Genomic DNA, 9910 nt, shown 5'->3' on the forward strand with positions numbered 1-9910 from the left:
ACACACACACACACACATACATACATGGGGCAATCTACTTCTGTAGTGATACTGCCTCAGAAACCCAAGGAGGGGTCGCTATGAGTCGGGGCCAACTTGAAGGCACATAACAACAACAACACATACACACACACACATGCTTATCTTTACAAAATGAAACACAAGACAGACAAACTAGAAAACAATAAAGTTGGTGACTGTGTAGTTAAGGTTATGGTCAGCTTGGCTGGGCCTGGTTTGAGTGGCTGGGCAGCTGGATGTAATGATTCTCCACAATGAGGCTGCTAATCAACTCCATGGTGGAATCTACTGAGAGCAGCTGAGTAGCTCCCTTAGGGATGTGGTCTGCTTCCAGTATATAAGGAGAAGCTTTGGAAATGGTCTGGAGTTCTTGGCACATTTGGACCCTGCATGTAGCCAAGTCTTCATCCAGCAGCCTGCTTGCTATGTTGTCTACCGATCTTAGGGCTGTTCCTGGACTTGAACCAGGGGCCTGCCGTGCTGTATGATAATCTTGGACACCTCCAGCTCCAGTGGCCCGAGAGCAAGAGGCAGAGCTGAAGACCAAGGTTGAGGGGCTTTCACCCAATCCCTAGAGCTGGCACTTTGAACTCAGCCTTCTAGCCTCCTAAACTTTAAGAGAATAAATCCCTATTCATTTAAAACTACCCATTTGTGGTATTTTCTGCTGGAGCTGCACTAGAGGACCAAAAGAGTGATCTATAAGGAGTAGGAGGATGGAGGATGGAGGAAGGAGGAATACAAAATGGGAGTGACACGTCTCTATGTAAACTTTTTTGTATGACTTTGAGACATCTTAACATCCTACATATCAAATAAAATTAATAAGGATAGGAAGAGAAGAAGACAAAAACCTGAAATGGAAAGCAAACCATAACCACACTGAAAGGGGGTAAGGATGGGTGGGAGAGCCAATCCCCATAACTTTATAAGCACAGGATTTGACTATATACTCTCAAATCTCAGGCTTAGGTCAAGGGGAGGGGAGGGATATAAACATATCCTGAACTTTTTTAATAGGTTTGCTTTTTCATAGGGGAATGGGTAAGCAATTTTTGTTTGATTTCAAAAGTACTTCAAGATTGAGCAGGAGGCCTCATGGTGCAATGGTTAAGTGCATGGCTGCTAACTAAAAGGTCAGCAGTTCTAACCCACCATCCACTCCACAAGGGAAAAAAAATGTGGATGTCTGTTCCGTATTGATTTACAGCCTTGAAAACTATTTGGGGCAGTTCTACTCTGTCTATAGGCAGTAAGCCGAATGAATTATAAGCAATAAGCTGAGCATTATAAGCCACTGAAATAATATTATCAGATAAAAGAATCCATGGGGAGAAGGAAGGCTCTTGCTTAGAGGAGAATGCCAAGCACCAACTGGCAAATGTGGGGAGAGTACAAGGGTTGAAAGGTCATTTTGCAACCACACTGCAAGGACCCATCAGCGAATGCGAGCTCGAAGGGAAAATTCTGATGAGGAGCAGGTATTCACATGGCCTTAAAAGGGTCTCCTTGAAGACTGCCTATTAGTTGGAAGGGAAAAACATCGTAACTATACAGTGGGGAAATCAAACAACACCTTAACCAGGTGACCAAAATTAACATCACCAAAGAGGGGCAGATGGACACCAAGTGCCTCCAGACAGGATACCCTGAAGAAGACACAACACACGTAGGTAATATTCTGGCCAGGGATGCATAACATGAACTAATGACAAGGAAGCATTAGACAAGACTGTTCTAAGGAAACAAAAAAGAATATACTGTTCCTAAATGTCGATGTCATACAAGGTAAAGGAAGCTCACAGAAATGTTCCCCGATTAAAGGAGACTAAAGAGACATAAAAAGCTAAACGCAATACCTGACCCCAGCTTATATCCTATACTTGAGGGAGAAAGGCCTATAAAGGACATTATTTAGTCAATTGACAAAACTGATGTAGAAGGCAATTACTCTCTAAAGTGGGGTGAGGCGGAGTAAACGTGTCTTTATAGAGAAAGAGAATACAGCTGACGGCATGTTCACAAATGACCAACGGGTAGAGGGTGTATGCTTGGGTGTTCTGTGTACTTATTCCTAAAATTGTACGAGTTTAAAATTATTCCCAAATAAGAAGTAAGAAAGAGGAGAAGAATGGAAGAGAAAAAGGAAGGGGAAAGGAGAGACAGAAGGGAAGGTAAGAAGGAAAAAAAGGAAGGAGGCAGGGAGAGAGGGAAAGAGAGAGGAAAGGAGGGAGGGAGGGAAGGAGAGATTTTGGTCTATAAACCTGGAGACTGGACACTATCAGCTGAGTACCTTGCTCATCTAGATGACTCCCTCCATCTCAACTTGCCTCCATTTCCTCATCTGTAAAATGGGGTCAAGCTGGCTTAATCCTTACCTATCGCATAGATTTTGCAGGAAAATAAAGTAACAAAAAAAGAATTTATTTTAATCACAGTTTCTGATGGAAAGCACCATCGATCTATCGATTGATCTATCTATCTATCTAATTTCTTTTAATCCATTACCAGATTTTACAAGATAATACTGAACTTTTGCAAATTTGAGTGACCTCAAAAAAGAAAGCAAGGTCACAGAACTCTTCACCTGATATTATCAAATAAGTTATTTGTCAAAATGTGATGTAATCTGTATTTTAGGATAATTTGAAAACGTGTGCATGCCTGTTTAAGAACCAAACCAAACCTGTTGCCATTGAGTCGGTTCTGACGCAGTTGTTGTTTGGAATAATGCAATTATAACCTATTTCTCCTTTGTATTTTTCAAATGTTACATAGTATTGTTTGATTTTCTAATTTTTAAAGACTTTTGACTGCTAACCAGAAGGATGGCGGTTCAAACCCACCAGCCACTCCTCGGAAGGAAGGTTGGGCAATCTACTTCCATAGTGGTACCACCTTGGAAACCCAAGGAGGGGTCGCTATGAGTCAGGTCCGACTCGACGGCAAATAACAACAACAACATCTTTGTGGTCACTGAAACATTACCAAAAATCTTTTAAAATTCACTTAATTTTCACAAAACTACTTCATTCCATCATGTACTGGTAAACTCAAGACAGAGAAAGCAACAGCTTACTTGAGTTAACTAAATGATTCACACAAAATGAAGAAAGGGCACTCTGACAGAGGTTTTCACCTGATACTCTGACCATTTCCTGGTCCAGATTTAAATCTCCTCCCTCTGTACTGTATGAGTCGATTATTGTAAAAAAAAAAAAAAAAAAATCACGTTGATTCGGGTGAAGGGAAAGGCAACACAGATCTCCTCCCTCCGACCAAGAAAAAAAAAAAGTCATTTTCCAACTTTACTTCCTTATTAATAGATCCCAAATTAATGATTGGACACTTCTTCACCAGAAAGTCAAATCATCAGTCACGGCCCAGTTTTCCTTAACTATGCCCTACAGGACTCCTGACGACAAAACACACAAAAGACAATACCCAAAAGGGTATTTGCTCCATCCCAGGTTTGGAGAAAAGATCCAGATCTCAGGGATGGCTCATCAGTGTACTCAACTAGGAAGGTAAACAGTTTCAAAACTGCCTCTTGCTGCTGATATGGTGATAGGATGCCCATAGCCCAATGAGGTGTTTTGCCAACATCCCTCAGATCCACATCAAATATAATTTTCAACCCAATTAGTTCAAAAAGCATCACAACCAAAGCAGTATCTCCCACATTCTCATTAAGGGGCCATCCTATTCAATTACTAATGAGAGGAGAGACAAAGGCAGTAGATGCAATAGGGTCTACTTCAAAAATTCTTTTTCTTTTAGAAAACAGATCCTCTTTTGTTCTGGTTAAACACCAATTACTCTGCACTCTCTAACATGCAAATCAGCCCAAAATAGGGCAAATATGTAGCTCACTCCAGTTCCACCACATGTTTGAATGAAGAAAAGAGAGAGGGAAAGGGTAAAAAGAAAGGAGAGAGGAAGAAGAGAGAGAAAAGATGAGTGACAGAAGCAAGTCCCTAGGGGTCTTCAATTCCAAGTACTTTGTGCTCAGATAAAGCTCTTTTCAAAGGGCTCTTTGAATTTATCTGTGGCAGTGCCCACAAGCAGCGATTTTGCCATTATCCCAAAAAAAAATAATAATAAAGCAAAAGAAAAAGCACATTAAGGTGTACAATCTAAGCAAGAAAAGCAAAAGTGGCCAACAAAGCTATTTACCCACATCTCCTACTTGCTACAAACACTCTTGTGGAAAAGTAATGTTGTTGACACAAGAGAAATAGAATACAGAAAGGACAGCTGAGCCCAGTAGACAGACCAACAGACAGATGTCCACATGACGTCCTGAGATTAGCTGGTGCAGCGTCCTCAGCCAGAAGATGAAGGCACGAGGACCAAACCCAGGAAGCACCCAATGCCACCTCTTACATAGTTACTGGGTTGTGTTTTGTTTCATTTTGGTTTATTGTTCATTTTTCTTAAGCTTAACTCATTTTGATCTTTTTTTAAAAAAAATTAAAACAACACATAAACAGGTATATTTCTCTCTTGACTGGAACTGTAAAGTGAAGATACAGTTCTTCTCAGCCCTGAAGAAAGTCTAAGGCAATACCTCTCAGATCTTAGGACGTGCACATGCACACGCGCGCGCGCGCGCACACACACACACACAGATCACCTGGGCGCCAGCTGAGATGCAGATCCTGATTCCAAGGCCTGGTGTGAGGGCTGAGTTTCTGCTTGTCTAACAAGCTTCCAGGTGATGATGATGATGATGCCGGTCCTAGGACCACACTGACATACAGAGGTCACCTTCCCAGTTTCTACTCTGACTTTACCTCCTGCCCTGACCCACTCTGGTCTTGTTTTGAGTAGGAAGCCCCTCTGTGTTCCCAGTGTTTAGTTCTAAAAGAAGCCATTGTTGTTGTTAGGTATGCTCAAGTCGCTTTCTATTGTTCATAGTGACTCCATGTGATAGAGCAGAACTGCCCCAGAGGGTTTTCTTGGCTGAAATCTTTACAGGAACAGATTGCCAGGTCTTTCTCCTACAGAGCTGCTGAGTGGGTTTGAACTACCAACCTTCCAGTTACTAGCCAAGTGCTCATACTATTGCACCATCAGGGCTCCTTTCTAAAGAAGAGCCTGGAACTTCTCTATCACCAGGTCTGGAATTTCACCTTTCCATGAGGCAGCACATGAATGTCTTTATGATGTACTACCAGTATGTCACGCCTACCTGGGTACTCTCCAGGAGAGAGTGGGATGAAAGTCAAGGTCCTGAGACAGATCACTAAAGAGTAATGCAAATCCAGGCTCAGAGCCGAACTTGTATTCCATGATCAAAATGAGGCTCCCTCCAGACCAATCACAGGAACAACCGCCAAGCACTTTGAGCCAAGAGGTTACAGCCCGGGCAGTAATAATTACCAGGGGCTGGGCTCACCCACTGGTAGACTCAGGGGCACTGATGAGAACACTGGGTATACAGAAATCTCTGCAGACACTGCACATGCTCAGTCTCCAGGGCCCAGTTCCAAACCCACACCAGAGATAGGACATACTTCCAATCAAGAGAGAAATGTCTACCTGACAACACTTTCCACTATATTCTTCTCCACAAAAGATGTTACCATGTCACCCACCCCATGTCCCAGAATGCTGGGAAGACGGCTATGGTAGAATGACCCAACAATGAGGGGGATCCCCTATATTTTCCCTTTCTGGTCCTGCCCTCCTTACAATCAAGGCTGCCAAGCAAGGCATGAATGTCCTTCTGTTTCTCCTGCACCACCCCTTGTCCCAAGGGAACAAAAGAAAGGAACTAACACTGGCTGCATACCTCCTATGTGCCAGGAACTGTTCCACTGCATTTCATCTCATCTTATCCTCAAAAGAACCCTGCAGTATTGATACTGTATCTTCACTTCACAGATGGGGAAATGGAATCTCCAAGAGGTGAATGCTCTGTGGGGTTGACAAGTTACAGCACAGTGGTTAAATCAATGCAGTGGTCATTGGAGTATGGAATCTGGAGGGTAATGGTTCCATCATTTATTACCTGCAAGTAATTGGGTCTCCTTAAGCCTCATAAGGTTGGGCAATCCTACTTCCGTAGAGATACTGCCTTGGAAACCCAAGGAGGGGTCGCTATGAGTCGGGGCTGACTCGACAGCACATAACAACAAGCCTCATAAAATAGGGTAAGATTGTCTCATAGGGTATGAAGACTAAATGAGATATAAGGGATCTAAAGTGAACCTGGTTCATGGTAAACAGTTAAGAAATGTTAGCAGTTACTGCTTGGGGTCAACAAGCTAGGAAAAGCTGGACCCATACATAAACCCAGGTCTGTGTGGTTCAAGACCCTTGTATTTAACACATGACCATCCAATCACAGGTAGTCCCATGACTTAAAGGAGCGGAATCCATTTCCTCTTACTGAAGGATTCTTGGATGAGTACCACACAGGGGCATGGGACCTTGGGGAATCATTCTCAGCTGGGAAAAGCACTTTCCAGGAGATCATGGCCTGGAACACACACTGAACACAGATTCATGGGAAGTTAGAAAAGGTTTGGGAGCCATCAGGTCCAATGTCCTCAATCACTGGGGGAACACAGAAGCAGACTCTGAACATGCTAAGGCAGCTCTTCACAGCCTCAAACTTTGATATAAATGATCTTTCCTTGGATGGAAAATGTCCTCAAGAGGCAAAAATGGGCTCACTGGCATCATGAAGGGGACCATGTTCTTCCAGATGGTGACGAGTGTGTGTAAACAGGAAAGGCTGAGAAACATAAGGGGCAGGAGGAACGGCATATCCCTCTCCACCACGAATCATCACCCACAACGAGTGAGTCTAGACTAGCACCAAAACCAAAGCAAGAAGGGAAGAGCAGTTCAAAAGTCAAGAGAGAAGTAATCACACACAAACCAAAACCCACTGCCATCAAGTCAATTCCAACGCACAGCAATCCTAGAGGACAGAACAGGACTGCCCCCATAGGGTTCCCACAGCTGTAAATCTTTCTGAAAACAGACTACCTCATCTTTCTCCAGTACAGCAGCTGGTGGGTTCGAACCGCCAACCTTTTGGTTAGCAGCCAAATAAATGCCTTAACCACTACACCACAAGAGCTCCTTAATCACACACAAGTAGAAGCAAAGGCTGAAGGCTGGTCAGTGTGCACTAAATATAAGCAAATGGAAGTGGCTTTTACTTTTTTAAGTGTGCGTGTAAGATGAACACTTGGAAAACTAGTTGGCTTTTATGATGATCCTGAGTCAATCTGTGAGACAATGACCTAAATATGCCGACATCCTGGAGGATGCCCAAAAGCAAAGCCACGGAGTCGGCTGGTGCTGGGCTCGCAGCCTGCCATTCCCAGGAACGCTGATGTGATGGACAGCTCTGAGGAATAACGTATAATCTGCATTTATGCCATTTGTCTCTTTGATATATAAAATACAGATATTTGCATCATTTATTTTAACGTGCATGATTTTCTTCCGAAAGCCACAAAGAGAAAGTGTGATCCCCGACCCCCTCCCTTACCACCTCTTCTTTAGAAGCTTGAAAACTTAAGCCTGGCACCCATGACAAGCCAAATTGATCTGGAAAGGATCTCAGAGGCCAGTTGCATTAAAAGAACAAATAAAAGATTTTTCCTTGCAAAGGAGATAAGGAAGACAAAGGGACGCTGAGGGGCGGATCCTTTTAACTGGCTGCCTGCCTCCTGGAGGTGACAGTGGGTGGGGAGGCAGGAAGTGGGGACTTGAACTGCTCATCCCACATTATCTGCTTTGTGGTGGAACTCAATTGCACGCCCTGAAACCGCAGCCTTGAATATAATGCCATACCAGCAGCCAAAATGAGGAAGAGAGGTTTCGGCACCAATAAGTGGCTTCCCCGGGTCACTGAATTAGCGCCAGCCCGTTCCTCAGGGCAGAGGCCTGTCTGTGAGTTATGCAGCCTTCAGGGTCCCTGACAAACTGGGATACAAGTCTGTGCAGGGGGTCTGCCAAGCTACTTATTCTTTATTTATGCTTTCATGGCCCCTTGAATAGAAATGAGTGGAACGGCCACTGCCAATGAAATACAGAGGTGCTACTGTGGCTGTGTGACCAGTGCATCTCTGCTACCTCTCCCAGAAGCCTCTTCTGTTTGCCAAATGATAACGCTCACCGAGACTACACGTCCAATCCGTGTGCCTGGCCCCACCAACAGGACACCTCACATATATGATGCTGATTCTCCCAGCCCCCTGCAGGGTGGGGATTTTATCATTCCCTCTTGTCAAAGAAGCAAAATGAGACCAAGGCTACATTGGTGGTAGGTGAGGAGGTAATGAGAATTCCACCCAGTGCTTCTAGTCACCCAGGTCTAGACTCTTAGTAAATCTTTGTTTTCCCCCACCCCCACCCTTCAATTTGCTTCTCCTCTAGCTATTCCTCAATCACTCATTCTTTCCTCATCACTCATTTGCAACATATTTACTAAGCACCTACTGTGTGCTGCCACCACCCAGCTGTTAGTCTATCATACTGTAGTGGTTTGCATGATGCTATGATGCTGGAAGCTATGCCACCAGCATTTCAAATACAAGCAAGGTCGCACACGGAAGACAGACTTCAGGAAAGCTTCCAGACTAAGACAGAGTAGGAAGAAAGGCCTGGCAATCTACTTCCAAAACTTGTTTCTGTTGTTGTTAGGTGCCATCGAGTCAGCTCTGACTCACAGCGACCCTATGTACAACAGAATGAAACACTGCCTCGTCGTGTACCAGCCACACAAGGCTTGCTACACCTGACCCCATCGTTGCAGCCACTGCATCAATCCATTTCGTTGAGGGTCTTTTCCTTCTTTTTGCTGACCCTCCACTTTCCCAAGCATGATATCCTTCTCCAGGGAATGGTCCCTTCTGACAACATAACCAAAGTAGGTGAGACGAAGTCGGGCCATTCTCACTTCCAAGAAACACTCCAGCTGCACTTCTTGCAGGACAAATTTGTTCATCTTTCTGGCAGACCATGGTCCTTTTAGTATCCTTCGCCAACGCCACAACTCAAATTAGTCAATGAAAACCATATGGATCACAATATAGACACTACTGCCTAATATACCCACGTCACCTGGAAAGAGGATCACCAGGAAACAACATCATGTTTGATAAAGTAGAGAACCAATGAATAGAGAACTCCTCGGTGAGATGGACTAACACAGCAGCCTCAACAACGGCCCCGCACACACCAAACCAGCCCCAACGACGGCCCCGCACACACCAAACCAGCCCCAACGACGGCCCCGCACACACCAAACCAGCCTCAACGATGGCCTTGCACACACCAAACCACGAAGACGACATGTAATCATGCCAGACAGGTTGCGATGAGCAAGAGCTGCCGCTACGACAGCCGATGACAACTGTGTGCCGAGAGGTGCCACAGCACTGGAGATACAGTGCAAACCAGACAGGTGAGGTGGTTCCTCTTCTTCTCACAGAGACAGATCAAAATACCAAAGTAAACAAAACAATTTTAAGTGTCACAACTCATAAGTACAGAAATACAGATTTATGTTCCCTCACCAGCGTAGGCAGCAGGGGTGAGACAGGCTCTAATTTCCTCTTCATCCCTCTTCATTCAGGACCTGCATATCCCTCCCAAATGGACCTCTTAGAGAAGCCTGGCACAGTAATAAAGGCCAAGGACATATTCAGGATGCTTGTCATTAGAGAAATCACTCTCTTTCTTACAGTCACCCTGTGACTTCCCATAGTCCTGCAAGGAAAGGCCTCTCTTCCCACTTTCTCATCTCCCCCCCCATCCCCCTCCAATTCTCAGCAGAGATGTGTCCTGAAAGGGATCTTCCCATCTTTCTATTTAACTCAAAATAGTGTTGATCCCCTAGACAGAAGAGCAGTCAGCCCCA

At 44.5% G+C, this 9910-nt stretch overlaps 1 protein-coding gene across 1 annotated transcript in view; it reads right to left on the minus strand.

Moving 5' to 3' along the window:
- The window catches only part of MSI2 (musashi RNA binding protein 2), a 534424-nt gene that overhangs the window by 427120 nt on the left and 97394 nt on the right, over positions 1–9910 (minus strand). The gene's annotated exons all lie outside the window — the stretch shown is intronic.

The sequence above is a fragment of the Orycteropus afer genome, unplaced genomic scaffold (assembly GCF_000298275.1).
Source record: "Orycteropus afer afer isolate SDZICR_OR568_19922 unplaced genomic scaffold, OryAfe1.0 scaffold00249, whole genome shotgun sequence".
Lineage (NCBI taxonomy): Eukaryota > Metazoa > Chordata > Mammalia > Tubulidentata > Orycteropodidae > Orycteropus > Orycteropus afer.